Source organism: Grampus griseus, assembly GCF_964374135.1.
Source record: "Grampus griseus genome assembly, chromosome: 7".
Lineage (NCBI taxonomy): Eukaryota > Metazoa > Chordata > Mammalia > Artiodactyla > Delphinidae > Grampus > Grampus griseus.
Window position 1 is genome coordinate 104881463 of NC_139001.1, and position 25008 is coordinate 104906470.

Here is a 25008-nt window from a genome sequence, read left to right on the forward strand (position 1 = left end):
TATCTGTGCATTAATTTTGTATCCTGCTACTTTACCAAATTCCTTGATTAGCTCTAGTAGTTTTCTGGTATCATCTTTAGGATTTTCTATGTATAGTATCATGTCATCTGCAAACAGTGACAACTTTACTTCTTCTTTTCTGATTTGGATTCCTTTTATTTCTTTTTATTCTCTGATTGTTGTGGCTAAAACTTCCAAAACTATGTTGAATAATAGTGGTGAGAGTGGACAATCTTGTCTTGTTCCTGATCTTAGTTGAAATGTTTTCAGTTTTTCACCATTGAGAGCAATGTTGGCTGTGGGTTTGTCATATATGGCCTTTATTATGTTGAGGTAAGTTCCCTCTATGTCTGTTTTCTAGAGGGTTTTTATCATAAATGGGTGTTGAATTTTGTCAAAAGCTTTTTCTGCATCTATTGAGCTGATCATATGGTTTTCTCCTTCAGTTTGTTAATATGGTGTATCACATTGATTGACTTACGTATACTGAAGAATCCTTGCATTCCTGAGATAAACCCTACTTGATCATGGTGTATGATCCTTTTAATGTGCTGTTGAATTCTGTTTGCTAGTATTTTGTTGAGGATTTTTGCATGTATGTTCATCAGTGATATTGTTGTGTAGTTTTCTTTTTTTGTGACATCTTTGTCTGGTTTTAGTAATAAGGTGATGGTGGCCTCATAGAATGAGTTTGGGAGTGTTCCTCCCTCTTCTATATTTTGGAAGAGTTTGAGAAGGATAGGTGTTAGTTCTTCTCAAAATATTTGATAGAATTCACCTGTGAAACCGTCTGGTCCTGGACTTTTGTTTGTTAGAAGATTTTTAATCACACTCTCAATTTCAGTGTTTGTGATTCGTCTGTTTATATTTTCGATTTCTTCCTGGTTAAGTCTTGGAAGGTTGTGCTAGATGCTGGCTTTTCTGATTAAAGCAACTTTCCTTTCTATTGACACTTGTCTCTCTAATTATTGGGTTTTGAGTGGTGAGCAGCTGAACCTGAGTTCAGTAGCAACATCAGTATGAGAAGGATCTCAGCCTAATACAACTGGGACAGGTGGATGTCTATCCAATTACTAACCACACAGACAACTGAAATTAAAGTAGTTGGCTCTAAAAACGTTGCCAGGAGAGTGAAAAGGCAAGTTCACTAATCTTCTACACTAAATCTTAATGCTTTGGAAGGCAACACTTTCGAGGGCAACTATACAGTTTTCAGAGTTGGGCAAACCTGAGTGCCAATCCTCGTTTTTATAACTGTGCAACTTTGAGTCACTTGATCTTTCTCAGCCTCAACTTCCCCCTTTATATAATTGGGAACATACAGCTAATTTCTCCAGTTGAGATAAGGAAAGAAAATAATATGTATGTAGTATTTACCTAGACATAGGATTTTGTCTCTAAACTCTGTTTTTTTGTCCATATGATCTGTCTGAATTCTTGCTTGAACTGAAGAATCATCACCATTTGAGATTATAGTCATCTGAACTTTACATTAACTACATGTAATTTATTTGGAGAATCATGCGTCCTCTAAAGATTTGTAGCTTGCACCATCAGTGAGAGTTGCCAAGACTGCGAGAGATGAAGAGATGTATATATTTCCATGTTCTGGCCCTTGGACCAGCTAATAAGTCCCTGTGGGGGATTCTGAATGGGATTGATTTTCTTTCAACCCTAAAGTTAGAGCTGGGCCTGAACCACAGCTACAGAAATAGGAAAAGTGGGAACACAGGCCAGCAGCCTGGCATGCTGTTCCCAGGTTCTCTTCTCTGGAAGATGGGAGGTGCTGGCATATTGTTTTAAGCCACACCTGTATTGAGAAGGGGAGATATAATTTTCTGATGCTCAAAGAATGTTATTATTCAATTTTTTTAAAAAAATTAAAGTACTCCTAATTTTTAAAAAAAATTTATTGGAGTATAGTTGATTTACAAATGCTGTGTTAGTTTCTGCTGTACAGCAAAGTGATTCAGTTATACACATATCCACTCTTTTTTAGATTCTTTCCCCATATAGGTCATTATAGAGTATTGTGTGGAGTTCCCTGTGCTATACAGTAGGTCCTTATTAGCTATCTATTTTATATATAGTAGTGTGTATATGTCAATCCCAATCTCCCAATTTATCCCTCCCCTCCCCTTTCCCCCCACCCATGGTAACCATAAGTTTGTTTTCTACATCTGTGACTCTATTTCTGTTTTGTAAGTAAGTTCATTTGTATCGTTTTTTAGATTCCACATATAAGCAATATCATATGATATTTATCTTTCTCTGTCTGAATTACTTCACTCAGTATGATCATCTCTAGGTCCATCCATGTTGCTGCAAGTGGCATTATTTCATTCTTTTTTATGGCTGAGTAACATTCCATCGTACATAGGTACCACATCTTTATCCATTCATCTATCGACGGACATTTAGTTTGCTTCCATATCTTAGCTATTGTAAATGGTGCCTCTAAGAACATTGGGGTGCATGTATCTTTTTGTATTAGAGTTTTCTCCAGATGTATGCCCAGGACTGGGATTGCTGTATCACATAGTAGCTCTATTTTTAGTTTTTTAAGGAACCTGCATACTGTTCTCCATAATGGTTGTAAAGTACCCCTAATCTTGAAATGATTAATAAATTGGTTTACCATTCAGAAAGTATTACACACACACACACACACACACACACACACACATATATATATAAAATAAGAAATCTCCAGAAATTTTCCTCCATGTTTTCACTGGTTTTAAGCATATAAAGAAAATTCGTAAAAGTGGTTTCATTGTCTCTCTCTACTTCAAACCTATATTGCAGTAATACTTACAATTCACAACTGCAAAATATTGAGTGTACCCCTCTAGAAATGTATGTGAGGAAATGTCAACGTATATGCACACACATACACAGAGGGATATCATTTTAGACATATTATTCTGTCACTTGAGTTTTGCTTAATAATACATGTGAACAAATTAATACATAAAGAACTTTTAATTCTTTTTATTGGCTGCATAGTGTTCATTTTATTAAGATTTATGTTTTCTCAAGTACTAATGAGTTTGAATGTATATTTAATATCTTTCTGGCTAGGAAATGAATCTACTGCAGAGTGAGCTTTTCTCTAATACATGCCTACACTCCTGAACTCAGCCAGACATGTAGAAAACCAGTATCTCTGATCACATGGAACCAGGGGACCAGGCGTGTGCAAGGCCAGGTGTGTGTGTGAGTGTCTGTGTGTGTCTGTGTGTGTGTGTGTGTGTGTGTGTGTGTGTTGTAATACCTGCTATGGACCAGCAAGGCCATGTGGACACATTCCTGGTGTTTGCTCTGGTATTCATCCCTGCAAAAACACGTATTTGCCTAAATGAAATTAAATTAATCTTAGGTCTTTTTTTCTTTTACTATTTAAGCAACTTTTATTTGAGAATTTCTCAAAATATCTTAATTTAGAGACACTCTAAAGAATGTGAGAAAAGGGTTATTATAAAGTAAGGGCTTAGAGTTTCTTCTTTAGAGAAATTCATTCATAGGAAATCATATCTAGTTCTCAATTCCAAAAAATAGTCCACAACTCAATTGGTATTCAGTCCAGAGTTATTAAACATTTGTGACATACCACAACTAGGCTGGTATTGGTATACAGAAATGAAAGTTTTATTCCCAACTTTCCAGGAGCTCACAGTCCAGAGGAGGAGGAGGTGAAAAGTAAAGACATAAGCATCATACAGTGAACTGAATATTTTAGAACCAGTAAATGTTGATTACAGTGGGGACCAAGGGCATGAGAATGTTTGGGGTCTGTCTTCATAAGAGCTATAAAAGCTCTCTGGAAAGAAATTTGCTCTGTGTGTGTGTGCGCATGTGTATGTGCACATGCGTTGGTATGTTCTATGTACAACTTTATTGAATTCACTGGTCTACAAAATACATGGCCAACTCCTGCCCAACAATTTTAATACAGTTGCACCACACTGAAAGCCAGAGAATGAAGAGACAGATTACAGACCAGACTGTAACTTAATTGTGGAACAACAGAAAAAAGAGGCAACTAGAGAGAGCTTAAACATGGCGGAAGAGTTAGATGCAGAGATCACCTTCCTCCCCACAAATACATCAGAAATACATCTACAAGTGGAACAACTCCTACAGAACACCTACTGAACGCTGGCAGAAGACCTCAGACCTCCCAAAAGGCAAGACACTCCCCATGTACCTGGGTAGGGCAAAAGAAAAAACAGAGATAAAAGGATAGGGACAGGACCCACACCAGTGGGAGAGAGCTGTGAAGGAGGAAATGTTTCCACACACTAGAAGCCCCTTCGTGGGCGGAGACTGCGGGTGGCAGAGGGGAGAAGCTTCAGAGCCACGGAGAAGAGCTCAGCCACAGGAGATTGGAGGCAAAGTGGAGAGATTCCTGCACAGAGGATCGGTGCTGACCAGCACTAACCAGCCCAAGAGGCTTGTCTGCTCACCCGCTGGGGTGGGCGGAGGCTGAGAGCTGAGGCTCGGGCTTCGGAGGTCAGATCCCAGGGAGAGGACTGGGGTTGGCGGCGTGAACACAGCCTGAAGGGGGCTAGTGGGCCATGGCTAGATGGGTGGGATTCCGGGAAAAAGCTGGAGCTACTGAAGAGGCAAGAGACTTTTCCTTCCCTCTTTGTTTCCTGGTGCACAAGGAGGGGGGATTAAGAGCGCCACTTAAAGGAGCTCCAGAGACGGGTGTGAGCAGCGGTTAACAGCGTGGACCCCAGAGACGGGCATGAGACGCTAAGGCTGCTGCTGCCACCACCAAGGGGCCTGTGTGCGAACACAGGTCACTGTCCACACCTCCCCTCCTGGGAGCCTGTGTAGCAGCCCGCCACTGCCAGGGTCCCGGGATCCAGGGACAACTTACCTGGGAGAACGCACGGCGTGCCTCAGGCTGGTGCAATGTCACACCGGCGTCTGCCGCCACAGGCTCGCCCTGCACTCTGTGCCCCTCCCTTCCCCCCACCGCCCCCCCCACCCCCGGCCTGAGTGAGCCAGAATCCCCGAATCAGCTGCGCCTTTAACCCCGTCCTGTGTCCTGTCTGAGCAAGGAACAGACGCCCTCAGGCCACCTACATGCAGAGGCGGGGCCAAATCCAAAGCTGAGCCCTGGGAGCTGTGCGAACAAAGAGAAAGGGAAATATCTCCCAGCAGCCTCAGGAGCAGCGTGGATTAAATCTCCACAATCAACTTGATGTACCCTGCATCTGTGGAATACATGAATAGACAACAAATCATCTCAAATTGAGGAGGTGGACATTGGGAGCAAAAAAAAAAAAATATATATATATATATATATATATATTTTTACCTTTTTCCCTCTTTTTTGAGTATGTATGTGTACGCTTTTACGTGTGATTTTGTCTGTACAGCTTTGCTTTTACAATTTGTCCTAGGGTTCTCTCTTTTTTTTTTAATTACTTAAAAAATATTTTTTCTTAATAATTATTTTTTATTTTAATAACTTTACGTTATTTTATTTTATTTTATCTTCTTCTTTCTTTCTTTCTTTTTTTCCTCCCTTTTATTCTGAGCCGTGTGGAGGACAGGCTCTTGGTGCTCCAGCCAGGTGACAGGGCAGTGCCACGGATGGGGGAGAGCCAAGTTCATGACACTGATCCACAAGGGACCTCCCAGCTCCACATAATATCAAATGGCAAAAATCTCCCAGAGATCCCCATCTCAACAGCAAGACCCAGCTCCACTCAACGACCAGGAAGCTACAGTGTTGGACACCCTACGCCAAACAACTAGCAAGACAGGAACACAACCCCATCCATTAGCACAGAGGCTGCCTAAAATCATAATAAGGCCACAGACACACCAAAACAGACGACCATACGTGGACCTGCCCACCAGAAAGACAAGATCCAGCCTCATTCACCAGAACACAGGCACTAGTCCCCTCCACCAGGAAGCCTACACAACCCACTGAACCAATCTTAGCCACTGGGAACAGACACCAAAACAACAGGAACTACGAACCTGCAGCCTGCGAAAAGTAGGCCCCAAACACAGTAAGTTAAGCAAAATGAGAAATACACAGAGAAATACACAGCAGAGAAATACACAGCAGATGAAGCAGAGAAATACACAGCAAAAACCCACCAGACCTAACAAATGAAGAGGAAATAGGCAGTCTACCTGAAAAACAATTCAGAATAATAATAGTAAAGATGATCCACAATCTTGGAAATAGAATGGAGAAAATAAAAGACACATTTAACAATGACCTAGAAGAACTAAAGAGCAAACAAACAGCAATGAACAACATAATAAATGAAATTTAAAATTCTCTAGAAGGGATCAATAGCAGAATAACTGAGACAGAAGACGGATAAGTGACTTGGAAGATAAAATAGTGGAAATAACTACTGCAGAGCAGAATAAAGAAAAAAGAATGAAAAGAAATGAGGACAGTCTCAGAAAACTCTGGGACAACATTAAAAGCACCAACATTCAAATTATAGGGATCCCAGAAGAACAAGAGAAAAAAAAAGGGACTGAGAAAATATTTGAAGATATTATAGTTGAAAACTTCCCTAATATGGGAATGGAAATAGTTAATCAAGTCCAGGAAGCACAGAGAGTCCCATACAGGATAAATCCAAGGAGAAGTACGCCAAGACACATATTGATCAAACTGTCAAAAATTAAATACAAAGAAAACATATTAATAGAAGCAAGGGAAAAACAACAAATAACACACAAGGGAATCCCCATAAGGTTAACAACTGATCTTTCAGCAGAAACTCTGCAAGCCAGAAGGGAGTGGCAGGACATATTTAAAATGATGAAGGAGAAAAACCTACAACCAAGATTACTCTACCCTGCAAGGATCTCATTCAGATTTGACGGATAAATTAACACCTTTACATATAAGCAAAAGCTACGAGAATTCAGCACCACAAAACCAGCTTTACAACAAATGCTAAAGGAACTTTTCAAGGCAGAAAACACAAGAGAAGGAAAAGATCTCAATAATAAACCCAAAACAATTAAGAAAATGGTAATAGGAACATACATATCGATAGTTACCTTAAATGTAAATGGAATAAATGCTCCAACCAAAAGACATACACTGGCTGAGTGGATACAAAAACAAGACCCGTATATATTCTGTCTACAAGAGACCCACTTCAGACCTAGGAACACATGCAGACTGAAAGTGAGGGGATGGAAAAAGATATTCCATGCAAATGAAATCAAAAGAAAGCTGGAGTAGCAATTCTCATATCAGACAAAATAGACTTAAAAACAAAGACTATTACAAGAGACGAAGAAGGACACTACATAATGATCAAGGGATCAATCCAAGAAGATGTAACAATTGTACATATTTATGCACCCAACATAGGAGCACATTAATACATACGGCAAATGCTATCAGCCATAGAAGTGGAAATCGACAATAACACAGTCATAGTAGGGGACTTTAACACCACACTTTCACCAATGGACAGATAATCCAAAATGAAAATAAATAAGGAAACACAAGCTTTAAATAATACATTAAACAAAATGGACTTTATTGATATTTATAGGGCATTCCGTCCAAAAGCAACAGAATACACATTCTTCTCAAGGGCTCATGGAACATTCTCCAGGATAGATCATATCTTGGGTCACAAATCAAGCCTTGGTAAATTTAAGAAAATTGAAATTGGATCAAGTATCTTTTCTGACAACAATGCTAGGAGACTAGATATCAATTACAGGAAAAAATCTGTAAGAAATACAAACACAGGGAGGCTAAACAACACACTACTTAATAACCAAGAGATCACTGAAGAAATTAAAGAGGAAATCAAAAAATACCTAGAAACAAATGACAATGAAAACACGATGACCCCAAACCTATGGAATGCAGCAAAAGCAGTTCTAAGAGGTAAGTTTATAGAGATACAATCCCACTTTAAGAAGCAAGAAACATCTCAAATAAATAACCTAACCTTACACCTAAAGCAATTAGAGAAAGAAGAATAAAAAAGACACAAAGTTAGCAGACGGAAAGAAATCATAAAGATCAGATAAGAAATAAATGATAAAGAAATGAAGGAAATTATAGCAAAGATCAAAAAAACTAAAAGCTGATTCTTTGAGAAGATAAACAAAATTGATAAAGCATTAGCCAGACATATCAAGGAAAAAAGGAAGAAGACTCAAATCAATAGAATTAGAAATGAAAAAGGGGAAGTAACAACTGACACTGCAGTAATACAAAGGATCATGAGAGATTAGTAGAAGCAACTCTATGGCAATAAAATGGACAACCTGGAAGAAATGGACAAATATTTAGAAATGGACAACTTCTGAGACTGAACCAGAAAGAAATAGAAAATATGAACAGACCAATCACAAGCACTGAAATTTAAACTGTGATTAAGAATCTTCCAACAAACAAAAGCCCAGGACCAGATGGCTTCACAGGCGATTTCTATCAAATATTTAGAGAAGAGTTAACACCTATCCTTCTCAAACTCTTCCAAAATATAGCAGAGGGAGGAACACTCCCAAATTCATTCTACAAGGCCACCATCACTCTGATACCAAAACCAGACAAAGATGTCACAAAGAAAGAAAACTACAGGCCAATATCAGTGATGAACATACATGCAAAAATCCTCAACAAAATACTGGCATACAGAATCCAACGGCATATTAAAAGAATCATACACTATGATCAACTGCGGTTTATCCCTGGAATGCAAGCATTCTTCAATATACACAAATCAATCAACATGATACACCATATTAACAAATTGAAGGAGAAAAACCATATGATCATCTCAGTAGATGCAGAGAAAGCTTTCGGCAAAATTCAACACCATTTATGGTAAAAACCCTCCAGAAAGTAGGTGTAGAGGGAACTTTCCTCAACATAATAAAGGCCATATATGACAAACCCACAGCCAACATCGTCCTCAATGGTGAAAAACTGAAAGCATTTCCACTAAGATAAGGAACAAGACAAAGCTGCCCAGTCTCATGACCATTATTCAACATAGTTTTGGAAATTTTAGCCACAGCAATCAGAGAAGAAAAGGAAATAAAAGGAATCCAAATCGGAAAAGAAGAAGTAAAGCTGTCACTCTTTGCAGATGACATGATACTATACATAGAGAATTCTAAAGATGCTACCAGAAATCTACTAGAGCTAATCAATGAATTTGGTAAAGTAGCAGGATACAATATTAATGCACAGAAAGCTCTGGCATTCCTATACACTAATGATGAAAAATCTGAAAGTGAAATCAAGAAAACACTCCCATTTACCACTGTAACAAAAAGAATAAAATATCTAGTAATAAACCTACCTAAGGAGACAAAAGACCTATATGCAGAAAATTATAAGACACTGATGAAAGAAATTAAAGATGATACACATAGATGGAGAGATATACCATGTTCTTCGATTGGAAGAATCAACACTGTGAAAATGACTCTACTAACTAAAGCAATCCACAGATTCAGTGCAATACCTATCAAACTACCACTGGCATTTTTTACAGAACTAGAACAAAAAATTTCACAATTTGTATGGAAACACAAAGACCCCGAATGTCCAAAGCAATCTTGAGAAAGATAAATGGAGCTGGAGGAATCAGACTCCCTGACTTCAGACTATACTACAAAGCTACAGTAATCAAGACAGTATGGTACTGGCACAGAGACAGAAATATAGAACAATTGAACAGGATATAGAAAGCCCAGAAATAAACCCATGCACATATGGTCACCTTATCTTTGATAAGGGAGGCAAGAATATACAGTCGAGAAAAGACAACCTCTTCAATAAGCGGTGCTGGGAAAACTGGACAGCTACATGTAAAAGAATGAAATTAGAACACTCCCTAACACCATAAACACAAATAAACTCAAAATGAATTAAAGACCTAAATGTAAGGCCAGACACCATCAAACTCTTAGAGGAAAACATAGGCGGGACACTCTGTGACATGAATCACAGCAAGATCCTTTTTGACCCACCTCCTAGAGAAATGGAAATAGAAACAAAAATAAACAAATGGGACCAAATGAAACTTAAAAGTTTGCACAGCAAAGGAAACCATAAATAAGATGAAAAGACAACCCTCAAAATGGGAGAAAATATTTGCAAATGAAGCAGCTGACAAAGGATTAATCTCCAAAATTTACAAGCAGCTCATGAAGCTCAATGTTAAAAAAACAAACAACCCAATCCAAAAATGGGCAGAAGACTTAAATAGAAATAGAAGAATATACGGATTGCTAACAGACACATGAAAGAATGATCAACATCATTAATCATTAGAGAAATGCAAATCAAAACTACAATGAGGTATCACCTCACACCAGTCAGAATGGCCATTATCAAAAAATCTGCAAACAATAAATGCTGGAGAGGGTGTGGAAAAAAGGAGACCCTGTTTAACTGTTGGTTGGTATGAAAATTGATAAAGCCACTATGGAGAACAGTATGGAGGTTCCTTGAAAAACTAAAAGTAGAACTTATATATGACTCAGCAATCCCATTACTGGGCATATATTCTCAGAAAACCATAATTCAAGAAGAATAATGTACCAAAATGTTCATTCCAGCTCTATTTACAATAGCCAGGACATGGAAGCAACCTAAGTGTCCATCAACAGATGAACGGATAAAGAAGATGTGGCACATATATACAATGGTATATTACTCAGTCATAAAAAGGAACGAAACTGAGTTATTTGTAGTGAGGTGGATGGACTTAGAGACTGTCATACAGAGTGAAGTAAGTCAGAAAGAGAAAAACAAATACCGTATGCTAACACATATATATGGAATAAAAAAACCCAAAATGGTCATGAAGAACCTAGGGACATGATGGGAATAAGGATGCAGATCTACTAGAGAAAGGACTTGAGGATATGGGGAGGGGGAAGGGTAAGCTGGGACAAAGTGTGAGAGTGGCATGGACATATATACACTACCAAAAGTAAAATAGGTAGCTAGTGGGAAGCAGCCGCATAGCACAGGGAGATCAGCTCGGTGCTTTGTGACTGCCTAGAGGGGTGGGATAGGGAGGATCGGAGGGAGGGAGATGCAAGAGAGAAGAGATATGGGGACATATGTATATGTATAACTGATTCACTTTTTTATAAAGGAGAAACTAATACACCATTGTAAAGCAATTAAACTCCAATAAAGATGTTAAAAAAAAAGAGAAGGAACTAATAAAGGCTGATGTTTCACATTTGCAAATGAGTTGATGTAACTTGAAGAAAAATTCACGCTCTTTCAGATGTCAGTGCTCACAGAGCTGAAGGTGCAAGAAACAGTACGGTGGGGTTAGGAGCAAAGCAAGAAAGCAGACACTAGGACAGAATGAATCATCAAAGCCGATAACACTTGAAGCCCTTACTTTCAATTCCAATGATTCCTGGCATGGTTGAAAATAGTTGACATAATTTTCCTCTATTAATTTGTGTTTTCATGCTGCCTTTGCTCTTTCAGTCACAGAGAGCATAGCTACAAATATAAAAGGGGAAAATATCTTTTTGCAGCATTTTGCAAAAACTAAGACATGAAAAAGGCTGAAAATTTTGCAAAACTTTGTCCTTGATCAGTTTTGCAAACACAGGGGTTCAACATAATTTGAGTAAACAAAGGGGAACATTTTTTGCTAACCTTTCTAATTCCCCCATTATTTCTTCTGGTCACATCCTGGCCCTTGTATTCCTGAAAATTTTCCCTGGAACCCACTGTTTTTTGTTGCTACTGATCTATTCCTCTGGTTTATAAACTTCTTAAAGGAGCTTCGTACCCTCTGAAGGACTGCCCAATGCCTCTCAGGGGAAAGATGTAGACCAAATTGACTCCTGCAGATGGTTTGCACAGAAAAGTAATGTTTGGAGAAGTAGATTGGGGTCTTAGTATGGGGGCCTCAAATGTTTGGCTGTGAAGTTTGGAGCTTATTAAATAGGCGCTGGGGATCCACATGAAAAACATGATCATTTGCTGAGATTACTGATGCCAATCCAGAGGGTGGATGGTGGAAAGGGGTAGGAAGAGATACTAAAGGCAGAAAGAGCACTACAGAAATATAACTGTGAAGTGTAAACTCATATTTGAACTAATATAGTAGAAATGGACGTTTAGGAGCATATATAGTTTCATCCTTCATTCAATCACCGAATTTATGTTGGACATTGTGTTGGATGCTTTGTGAAGATCCAAAGATATTTCAGGCATCTTTAACTGTCTCACATCTACTTCTATTGTTTGTAAAATTTATTTCAAGCTTGACCTGCTGGAAAAAGTCATCTCTGACACCATACCTCTTTGACATTGGTGCCCAGGTCCATGGTTTCCAAGGTTAAGTTCTCTTCACACTGTTGTAATTACCTTTTACATGCACATCATTCACTTTATACTGTGAGGCCCTTGAAGGCAGGAACTATGTCTCATTCATCTTGGTGATGCCCAGAAAGCAATGTAGGGCCTGCAACAGGGGAGGTATCAACATTGACCTAAGGAATAATGGCCTCAATATAAAGGGAAGCATGATTTTAGTACACAGTATTGTCACTGACTTCGGATTTTCCAGGAAGAAATTGAGTTCTTTTAATCACATTGTTACCAAATGCAGGTTTGGCTGCTTGCTGGTCAAAGCCAATAATTCAAGAGGCAAGTGTCAGTAGAAAGGAAAGCTGCTTTAATCAGAAAACCTGGCAATTTGGGGACAAGTTGGACTCGTGTCCAGAGACCAGTTCCAAAGATTCTGCTCAGCCATGACCGTTTTTGAAGGGAAAAATGGCGGGAGGGGAGAAGAATCTCAGTGAATCATCAAGGCAGGAAGTTGGGTTCTGCATCCTTCTCCACTGCGTGCAGAATGGCTGACTCTCTCCTCAGATGTTATCTTACCTGAGTGACCCGCCTGAAGGATTGCTAAGGGGACTCTTGGGAGTAGAGAGCTACTTACTGTTGCATATTTTTATCTAGGAAAAGAATCAACAGGTTCCTTGGGTTCTTTCAAGGTTAGAGGGGAACAGAAATGGGCAAACAGGAAAGGGGCAAAAGAGCTGATTTTAACATGTTGTGTGTGAGGCGATACAAGTTGTCTAGAAGGGATACAGAGACAGATGAAAAGGCAGAGGCACAGTGCAGTAAAGGAAGGATGGCTATACTCAGATTTGAAAAAGGAAGATTAAGTACTAGGTCTGAATAGAGAAGAAAGCCATAAATGAGGCAATGAAAGAATAACATCCAAAATCAAGGAGCTTGAAAATATGTAGAAAGTGGAATATAAGTTGGGCTGTACCATTCAGTTTGAAGACTAAAAACAATCTGACGGTTCTGGAAACCAATTTTTATGTAGTGTTCGCACTATAACATAGGGCAACCAGGGCATGGGAGATCAAATAGAGCAATGCAGAAAGAAGCTAGAGAGGCGAATTTGCTCTCCAGTGAATGGTCCTGGATGGATTTATAGGTGCCATTTGTTTACTCATTTATTCATGCAACATTGCTGAGTGACTATCAAAGTGTTGAGAAACCGAGCATGTCCTCAATAAATGTTTGCTAAACAAATGCTAGACACTTTGAGGCTTTCTAAACTAAGACAGGTGTTCTACAACTCTAATACTGAGTTGGAATAGGAGCATTTAGAGGGACAGAGAGGACTCGATAGAACCCCATTGGAAAAGGCATCCATTCATTTTTTCCTGGACAGGTGGATAGGCAGACAGAAAAGAGGAATCATGGGAGAGGAATCTAGAAGTTGGGAAAAGCAGGAATAGGCATTTATATTAGAAATCAGTAGACACATTAGGAGCCCCTTTTGGTAGAAGTATAGGACTTGTGTGTAGCTACTGTCAAAATGAAGACTCTGTTGGTGAGATGTTCATACCGCATATAAAGATAAAGGTAGATGTCATCCAAAATTGTATACATGTATGTAAGTATGACGTCTCAGTTCCTGTTGATGAGACCACACATGAAGTTTTTCCTAAAAATATCCTAGAGAATTATCTCTGTTTCCATTGCTCATCATCTTCTTTTAATACAAGACATCTATTTTTTTTTTCACAAAGACCATGATAACAAACCACCAGACAATAAAGCTGGGAAGAGCCCTGGACCAGTAACCAATCAGGAGCCAGCCAGGTTTCATGGGCTGCTTAATAATCTGACTTTGGGCAATTTGCTTCCATTTTGAGTCTCAGTTTCTCTGTATGTTCAAACCAATGTTGAGCTCACTGGTATCTCAAATTCTTTCTGACCTTGAGAGCTTTAGGGTTGTTTCTATCTTCTGTTTACATTAACGTAATGTAATTAATGTAATTACATTACATTACATTAAGTCAAAACACAGTGAAAGAGAGAGCATATGACCTTCCCAGGACAATAGCTTTTGATGATTTCAATTACTACATAGCAGGGTGTTTTAAAACCTGAAATAAACCATCAACATTGCCGTAGACTGAGCAATGAAATAGTAACAAGCTCCCTAACACAGAACTGGGGTAGGAGTTCCTTTCCTTGGGAAAATTAAATCAACTCAAGTCATCAGACATTTCATTTCCATTTTAAAGTGAGAAAATACACAAGCGATCATCTAAAAAATATAATTACAGGGGGAAATGAATAAAGTAGGGTTTGTGTGCATGTTTTAAATTATTCTTTTCAGAATAAATGTTTTTGCAGAATATGTTTCTCCACCGTTGCAGAGCCTTTCCTCAAATGTATTCAAATGTAAGTGAAAATAAATAAATAAAGATACAATTCTCAGTGCAAAGTAATTGACAATCAGAGGGAAAGACAGATCTCAGTCATTATGTCCGTACAATGGGTTTGATGGTCAGAGAAAGGAGACATCTTCAGTCGTACTGCTATTAATTGTTATTTTAACTGAAATCATAGGCTAGCTATTTTTTTTAACCATGGATTTTTCTTGAAAATTCAGGCTTTCCAGCTTGTTCTACAATTACTATTCAGAAATTGCATGAAGTTCTCATTAATGATGCTGACCATCTGGGAAGTAAGTCTGTAGGTGCGTTTCTACTGGTGGGGCGGAAGCAAGGCTCACCTAACATCTCTGCTTCGATGTGTGGGCAAGCATGTAGCAGGTGAGGACTGCAGTGGGTACCATCCCATCGGGCTGTGAACAAGCAGGCTGCACATCCATAACTCAGCTTGTGTTGAGGACCTTTTCTCAGCACAATGTATGCAAAACAAAAGCAATGGAATCAGTGCAGCACCCTGTGTGTTCCCGTACCTCCCCACCATGTGGGTAAGGAAAAGAGGAAGAAAATGGTAATGTTAAGGGCATGACAAATTATTTAGCAGAAATCTGTTCCCTTCTCCCTTGAACATTGACAGTAAAACCTATAGCATTCCATCTCAAAAATGTGGGGAACTTCTGTAAGATTTACCCTGAGGTTTGTGTTTGCCCCACAGAGAGAGGAGATTGGTGGGGGGAGGGGGAAGGGTAGGCTGGAGGGATGACCAGGTGAAGGACGTTGGCATTTTCCTCAGGCATTACAAGCTAGCAGTGTGATTCTGCAAGACAGCCTTAGTAATGTCAATTTCTTGCATGTTTCTGGGATATTTTAAGGCAGACAGCCATGAAGCTATTTAAAACATGAAGATTACGCAGTTTACGTGAAATTTCTCTTCGGGTATAAATCTACCAATTGTGGAAAAGTTTAACACAAGATATGTGCATCCAGATATTCAAACAACAAAGATTCATTCATTCACTCCTTCATTCTACAAGTATTTATTGACTACCTGGTACAACAGAGACATCAACTCATAAAGTTCTGCTTTCATGAAGTTTATATTCTAGTATATACTAATCATTTTAGCATTTTCTAATTTTAATATTTTATATGGAGTTGTATACCTATAAACACACACACATACACACAGTATTTTCATCAGATAGGATACTTCATAGAAAGAAATGAAAGAAAAGCAAGCAATAACAGAAATTGACTACAGTTTGTTTAATCTACAAACAAGTTACTGAAACTGTAGAAATTGCTAGCTAACCAGGCTTAGATGCAAGGCAGGAAAAGGGAACCATGGCCAATAGACACCACAGAACCAGCATGGTGGGGACATGGCCAATGCTACAGCTGAGCAAAGGCTGTCAGAGCTCCCAGTCCTGGAGACTGCAATAAACCCTATATGGAGTGATGACAGCTTGGTCCATGGTGGTGAAAAGTGGTAAGAGACTGGATATATTTTGAAGGTAGAGCTGAGAGGACTTGCAGATGGATCAGAGGTGGAGTATGACAGAAAGACTCAAGGGTGATTCCAAAGTTTTTGACTTGAGACTGGAAATGTTCATTGCCAACAATTCAAGTGATTAATATCGTCAGCCATGACATTAAGGAAATCTGGTTCTCATTGGTGGTGATAGTGTCTTCTTTTCCGCTGATCTTCGATGCTGAGAAATCTTTATCAAAACAGTGCAATACCAGAATAAAATGATAATTTAGGTTTTCATATTGTTCTATTTAAACAAACCTTTGTATCATATCAGCTGAAATGATGTCCACATTGACTTTTGTTGTACTTTGATTTTAAAAGAAGGATCCTAGAAATAAATAATTTATGGCAACTGTATTACAGAGTTAATTCTAACCAATAGCATGTCATTTAAAATATGAATACGCAAATAGTTCAATTTTATTTTTTTATTTAACTTTTTGGAAGTAATAGCTGACAATTGTCCTTGATCAGGTCAAATGTTATACTTAAATGCCTGACAGTTTTTAAGTCTTTAATGGAAATCAATGGAAACAACTTCCTGAAGTGTACTATTTACTTTTATCTTCCTACTGTGTTTTTAATAAGAATCAGGGCTTAAAAATAGCTTCCAAAATTCTCTCTGGCTAGAGTTGTCTATTCTTTCCCAAATAAATTCATAGTAGGCACTTACCCCTCTGATATCTTCCCCCAAATATCAAATCCCTATGCACCAATACCCTTTTCCTTTTTTTCACTATCTATACACCACCCTATCTTTCAAGGGTCAACATAATTCCCACTTCCTACAATCAATAACCCTGCCTTCAGCCCACACTGACCTCATATACTTCAATGTGATATTTCATATGTAAATTACTATTTTTCACATAGTATTTGAAAAATATGATTTGTAAGCAACCATTCTAAGAAAACAAGGATTTAGTTTTTGCATATCATTTTTCTTTGTGTGTCCCTTCTTTGCAGTGATTCTTTAAATTAGCATCCCAGACTGGAAACATGACAAGCTCATGATTCTAGTGGGCCCTCGTTAGTCTCTTATTGGAATTTTCTGAGCCACTAGACCATCTGAATGCCTGCTCCTGGTGTGTGGAGAAAAGGTGGGACTAGGAGTCAAGGTGTGAGAGTTGGGTGCACAGCCTGCAAGCCCATTGTTTGATGTGGTCGTTGTATGCTATGGGAAGGAGTTGGGTTGGAGGCTTGAGCTGTTTTGCTGGTGTCCATGGCATCGGTTTCTGCATGAAACTAACAATAAGGGGCTGAGGTGTGCACAGGGAGATGTTGGATGTTCTTTGCTAATGGACTGTCATGAAGAGGACAATAAATAAAAATGTTTGTACCCCAAGAGATAGACAGTGCTACTGCAGAGAGGGAGAAGAGTTTGCCAGCACCACGGGACAGGAGGTAAGAATCTCTCTATCCTCTCTGCAGCCTATGTTCCACACCAGGATGCTAAGAGATGAAGAAAAGGAGGAGGGGTGTGGAAAAGCAGAACCTCCTCCCTCCATGCCAAGCAGCTAGAGTTACAGGCTTGGTATATCTAGGGATTTTGAAAGAGAAGTGAGATGGAAGTTTGTAAGTGAACAACAGTGAGCCTTAAGATGCAACAACTCTGTTAATAATTGAAAAAAGTCATAACTGTGTGAACTCAGGATGAAGTTCGTTAGGGGACCCTGCTACTCATGATGACAGAAGACTGACATAAAGCAGTTGGTGGTATACATTGGGACAAATAAAAACATGTCATTCTTAGAGCCCATGACTCTGAGTTTCCACACTAAATTGGCATTAGTTTCCTTCTTCAGAAAAGGAAATAATATTACCAGCTTGCATTGCTGCCAAAAAGTACTAAGAGCCAGGGGTTATTAATAGGTATCAGAAAATGCTGACCCCCCCCCCGCCCCCCGCCATAGCTGGCAGCTGTAAGGACACACGTGGTGAGCAATGAAGTAGGATTTTCTCTCTCATACTAAGTGAAGTAAGTCAGACAGAGAAAGACAAATATCATATGATATCACTTATATGTGGAATCTAAAAAAAGGTACAAATGAACTTATCTACAAAGCAGAAATAGAGTCACAGATGTAGAAAACAAACTTATGGTTACCAGGAGGTAAGGGGGAGAGGGATAAATTGGGAGATTGGGATTGACATATACACACTATTATATATAAAATAGATAACTAACTGTGTGTGTATATAGCACAGGGAACTCTACTCCATACACTTGGAAAAGAATCTGAAAAAGAATGGATATATGTATATGTATAACTGATTCACTTTGCTGTGCAACTGAAACTAACAACATTGTCAATCAACTATACTCCAATTAAAAAAAAATAAAAAAACCTATGGCTTTTCTTCAATCACTATACAGGTTTTCTGAATCTCAGATGGCCTTGAGCTCAGCATCATTCAGTTCTATTCAGCAAGGCATGTCTCCCATGCCTGCTCATTGGCATTAGTTAACTGGTCACAAATGATTTTTCTAGATGTTTATAAGTACCAAATCCTCTCCTAAACATTATTGAAAAAAGATTATATTCTCAACACTAAATGAAATTTTGCTTGCTACTTCTTATCCACTATTGATTATGTTTGGAAGCTCTCCGTATAGTTTCTAAACATGTTAACATAAGGGATAACACCAGTATTCTAGCAATATTAATGGAATGAAGAACAAGGACATTCATTCTTTTCATAAGTAAATTAAAAGAAAACCATAAGAAAAACATTGATCTTTATAATTTTTCAGATTTAAGAATGGCCACCATCTGGTTATTTTAATCTAAGTGGCTTTTCTATCTCTCTTTCTCTCTTGTTAAGTAGTTATTTTTTAGGAATGAACATCAGGATGCACCAAGTAATTTATCATCTAATCATTCATTTATGGCTGAAACTATACATAAAAATGATTGGATGTAGGAACTCTGAGTATATACTTTGATTATTGTTTATTCAACTTGGCCTGCTGAAAAGAAAATTTATTTTCTGCCTGCATTTATTTTGCCCTACTCTTTTAGTTAAAATCTTATAAATGAAAAAAAGGTATTTAATGGTGATAAAATGTGGTTCCTTTAGCACAAGGGACATTTCTCATATAAATCAATAGAAGGAAATCTAATCAACATTTACAAACAACATTGTTCTGGCTGATTCTCTGAGATTATTTCACCCACAGGGATAGCAAATAAATTGCTTTTTGTCTTCTACCTGATATTAGACTAATACTTGTCTCAGTCTGGAATAAGGTAGATAAGACAAGCTTAAGATGTTTTCAGAGGCAACATGGCAGGCGAAAAATTGCAGTCTTTGGTGTTGGCCAAATCTGCATTTAATTTCATATTTTATCACTTCATAGTTGAAAGTTTTTCTGGGACATATTACTGGGCCTTTCTGAGTCTCAGTTTCCTGCTGTTCAAATGGGGTTAATAATGATTACTCTTCAATAGAGATTGGCCGCTAAGTAACTAGCCTAGGACATTTGTGCGGTATGGAATCATTTGGGACACACTTTCAAATACATTATTGAATACACACATTGGATATATTGTATTTTGTGTTCACCATTTTGAAGGAGCTGATTTGACGGGAGATGTTTCAATGCAGCTGAAATAAACCAGCCATTAATCATTAACCATGATGGATGAGGAAACTAAAATTTAGAGAAGTAACTGACTTGCTCAAGTCAATACTAGCAGGACAAAAGTGAGGCCTGACTCTTGGTCTCATAGGCTAATATTTTCTTTATCCTGACCTTAGTCTTGTTTAATGCAGGTTATGTTAAAAATAATACAGAATTTAGGGAATATTAACTCTTAGTCACAGTTGGATGTTTGATTATGTGGACCAGCTCTTTGCATTGGATAAAGCTAACAATTCTCTTTCCAAAATACAGTATTGAAAAACAGATTCAGGAAACTAAGTTATGTGAATAGAAGGTGGTTTATGATTATACTCACAATCTATGTATTATATGTAATATACTTTATATTTTATTTAATCTGTAACACATATTAAGCAAAGATAGTAATTAAATTGATTTATAGTTATTTCTTCTTGCAAGTCCTTTTTCCTAAATGTAAAAGAGAAGTTTTGGATATTTGGTCTCTAAGTTTGTACTTAAGCTTGTCCCTCTTTGTTAAAATATTTTGGGGAGGGGGAATCTATTATTGACTGTCCAATCATGCCCCTTTCTTAAAAGTTTCTTCCTCCTTGTATATTCTTGGAGGCTTCCTAGATCTGTACCATATAAACCCAATCCTTGGGTCATGACTGCTTGCCCCAGGATGGGAACCTCACAGAGAGTGGAAATAATGCACAGCAGGCACTGAGCCTTTTAGACAATCTCTCTTAGGCAAGTGGGTTGGATATATTCATTGGGTTGCAACATCATACAGAAATAAATGAGTATAGTTGATAGAAACATGAGTGAAAGCTGCAAATGCAGGTAGGTTACAGGAGAGTGGCTTAGAGACTCAGGAAAAGTCATTCTGAGGAACTGAGATTGAGCAGATTTGACAAGACATGTGCAGGGCAAGAGGAACCTTGTACCTCCACAGAGAAAAGAGAAATGGGGAAGGAGAGAGCCAGGAAGCTTCAGTTCTCACTAGACACAGCTGAAATTTCTGCCCCATATTATCTTGATATTTCAGTAAATCTCTCCAACGAATCCTCATTTTGGGGTCAATTTGAATTGGTTTATGTCTTTGCAACTAAAGGATCATGATGCGAAGACAGTCTTTTGGTCGCCAATTAACCTTATGGCTGTCTTTTAAATTCAGTGATGGAAAGAAAAGATGCTACCTACTTGTAGAAGTTCCTCCCTTTTTGTCACTGAACATTGAACTGAGTAGATTCCCAATAAATATTTGATTTGAATACTCAGCATTGTGGAGAAATATGTTCTGAAATGATGTAGACTACACTTCTTATTTTTTTTAATTTTTATTTTTTTTGCGGTACACGGGCCTCTCACTGTTGTGGCCTCTCCCGTTGCAAAGCACAGGCTCCGGACGCGCAGGCCCAGTGGCCATGGCTCACGGGCCCAGCCGCTCCCCGGCATGTGGGAATCTTCCCGGACCGGGGCACGAACCCGTGTCGCCTGCATTGGCAGGCGGACTCTCAACCAGTGCGCCACCAGGGAAGCCCTAGACTATACTTCTTATTTATTTATTTTTTTTACGGATATTATTTTTTTAACATCTTTATTGGAGTATAATTGCTTTACAATGGTGTTAGTTTCTGCTGTATCAAAAAGTGAATCAGCTATACTTATACATATATCCCCATATCCCCTTCCTCTTGCGTCTCCCTCCCACCCTCCCTATCCCACCCCTCTAGGTGGTCACAAAGCACGGAGCTGATCTCCCTGTGCCATGTGGCTGCTTCCCACTAGCTATCTATTTTACATCTGGTACACTACCAAATGTAAAGTAGACTACATTTCTATGTAGCAGCCATCCTCCTAAGTCAATTTCTTTGCAACACACAACTGAGGGGATTTTTCTATTACATCAGTTGGTAAGAGTCATTATCACGGTTAGGAAAGAAAAGGTACAGTGAGAAGAGGATGAATTTTATTTTTTAAACAAACTTCAAGGAAATTGAGATTTCTGTTGAGTACAGGATCGATCAATTATAACCTAAAAAGCTGAGAAAGTGTCATTTATTAAGAAAAGTTTAAACATTTATTTTTTTTTCATCTGAAAAATGTCTGGTAGATACTAAAACACTTGGTTGAAAACTGAAATCTCCAGTGACACATCTGGATGTTTGCTCCATATGATGTCAAGCATAAGGATAATTAAAAATATAGAGCTAAATTACTTAAATGCTAAGCTTTCATCCAGATGTTTTATGCTGTATTAGACAAAAATAAAATCTTTATGTCAGACATTAAAGTAATCAGGAATATCTAAATGTCACTGTGAATAAAATAACATTTCTAACATGTTTCATTGGAGAGAAAGTATTAACCAATGATTAGAGACAACCCAAGAAGTTTGTTAGTTAAAAGTCTTTTTCATCGGATCAGTAGTGACTAGTAAAATGTGACAATATAGAATGAATATTCCTGGATGAAAATTGTCCAGACTGACTGACAAATAAACGAGTGTCTTTTGATTTCCAAACTTATGTTTTTGTGCATGTTTAGTTTTTATGCAAAGAAGTATCCATGAACTAAAGTTTTTGGCTATTTATTAAAGAACATAGGAGTTTATTTTATTTTTTTATTATTTTTTTATTGGGGTATAGTTGTTTTACACTGCTGTGTAAGTTTCTGCTGTATGGCAAAGTGAATCAGCCATGTGTATACATATGTCCCCTCTTTTTCGGATGTAAAAACACAGGAGCTTATTTTTGCAAATGCATTAGAGAAATGGGGCAAACTTTTGAATTGCAGTTCCTTGGCAATGTTTATTTGTGAGGAATAAAGTCCAAGTAGATACAACTTGCAGCTCTAATTCAGCATCAAGAAGTACCAGATGATATAGCCAGGGTTGGTGCACAAGTTATATCCTATGGGAAAGTGAAACCCAGAGAGCTGAGGATATGGGAAGGCACTTGGCTGACACAGCAGGCTCAGACAAACAAAGTGTTAAATCCAGGCAGGGGAGTAATTCAGAGAAAGAAAGACTGTACCTTTGGGCAGTGCAGGCAGGAAGCAAGGTTTACCATCTAGGGAATCAGAGGAGGTTAAAGTGCCACTAAGTCACGCTAGTGAACAGAATCAAATACTGCTCATGGGCAAATAAGTAAACAAATAAACCCTCTGTGTACCCTGATCAGTTTTTTTTAAATTGGCTTTATTTATTTAGGCCGAATTAAAATGTCTCCCAACCAAACGTCTCCATCAAAATGTTGGTAACAAATTATAATACATCCATGTGAAATGTTTACCCGCATGAAGAATAAGTACTTTAAGTCCCATTTACAAAAAAGGAAACAGGCTAAGAGAAGTCCAGTGACACATTCAAGGAGACACTCAGTTATGAAGTAGCAGGATGTGGACACAAATCCAAGTCTAACTCTAAAGGCCAAGTTTGCTTTTCATTTATCATGCCACCTTTGAAAACATCAAAGCATCAGTTGCCTTTTTCTGCACTAAGATGAGAATTGCTACAATTTATGGATTAATGTGCATATACAGACTACAGATGTGCATCCCAAATGGACTTGAGAAACAACTCTGATTAAGGAAAAGATTGAAAATGTCCTACAAACTACTGTATGTATGAAACATGGAAAGTGTAGAATAATGGAAAGATTGTAGACTTTATGGTCAGAGAGGTAAAGTTTTGAGTTTCCGTTTTACCATTCGAATTTTAGGCAGATAACCTAAATACTGACTTATAAAATGAAGGTGACACTAAAGCTATGTTTTCTCTAGATTGTCATCCAGTTAAAATAGCTTCTCAAACATTTAACTTCATAAACCTACTTCAGTGTTTGGTGCACAGAACTCAATAAATATGGAATGAAACCACTTGAGGAAGTTACTTTTATATCTATGGGTACATGTATCTGTGTCCTTAACAGTCTTTACCAATATTTCTCTCAAAGTCAAGGTCAGGATCATGTGTGGTATATTAGGGTCCACATATATCTTCTTATTCAGGAAATCATTTCAGGCTTAGGTCAAGCGTTAAGCATCTTGCCAGACAAGGCATGGTTTTGCCCATGCTAGACTCTCCACCCTAGTTCATAAATCTTTGGGAAGTGTTCAGTCAGGGGCCTTGGGTGCCAGGAGCCAGCGCATGTAGCTAGATCAAGAGCATATAAAGAGCTTAAATTATGTCTACTTGGGTCAGATTCAAAACAGCATAACCCAGATGACTTCTGGTACCTCTCGGCCCTTCAGAGCAATATTAAAATATTTTAACATTCAGTAGTCAGTGGTATTTCCCCATGTTTTGTTTTCTTGTTTGATGGTTTTTAATAGCAACCAAAGTATGTGTGGGAGGTGGAGTGAGGAGCGAATTGTGTTTTTATGGTGAGTTTTGGATTGTAATCTGGCTTCTGCAAAGTTTAATTTATTAATTGATGTTATTCCCTTCTTTTTGTGATGTTTTGAGTTTTGTGCTAGTAAACCCAGATGTAAAATTCAGCCTGTTTAATAATATGGGCAAAAGGTTCCCATTCACAGGCATTTGTATTTTGCCACTCTTACTAGAAACATGGTTAAGAGGAGAGAGTGGAAGTGGTGTTCTCATAGAACATAACCAAAATCCACTAAATGGTTGATAGACCCTGTTCTTTAGAGTCCTTTGACCATCCCACTGGGGAAAATTTTGCATGCCATTTTATCCACAGCTTCAGAACATGTCCTGGATTCTGTTTTCTCCCTTTCTCCTTCTCCATCCCTCCTTCTTTTCTCTTTTTTTCTCTTCTCATTTTCTCATGGAGTACTATTTATCCGTCTTTTGTCTTCCCTTCACTGTTGTTTCAAAGATTTTAACTTCTACTGCAAAGTGATAATCAATTATTTTCTTAAAGAAAGATCTTCCAAAATAGATTTTTGGTAAAGCTATCATTTCATTATTTTGTCTCTGCTTCAATGTAAATGATCTCTTCCTGATATTCACCTAGGTACTTTTTCAAATATTTAATACACCCGACCAGTGGCTTTTAGATTATTATTTTTTTAAAGATTTTTTTGATGTGGACCTTTTTTAAAAGTCTTTATTGAATTTGTTACAATATTGCTTCTGTTTTATGTTTTGGTTTTTTGGCTGTGAGGTATG

The 25008-nt window shown here is 38.1% G+C and overlaps 1 pseudogene across 1 annotated transcript in view; it reads right to left on the bottom strand.

Moving 5' to 3' along the window:
• LOC309825394 (NADH dehydrogenase [ubiquinone] iron-sulfur protein 6, mitochondrial-like) overlaps positions 1 to 12348 on the bottom strand; it is a 31895-nt pseudogene extending 19547 nt beyond the window's left edge. Inside the window, exon 1 of the transcript in view lies at positions 12322 to 12348. The product of the transcript in view is annotated as an NADH dehydrogenase [ubiquinone] iron-sulfur protein 6, mitochondrial-like (transcript). The remainder of the gene's footprint in view (positions 1 to 12321) is intronic.
• Positions 12349 to 25008: the final 12660 nt, after the last annotated feature.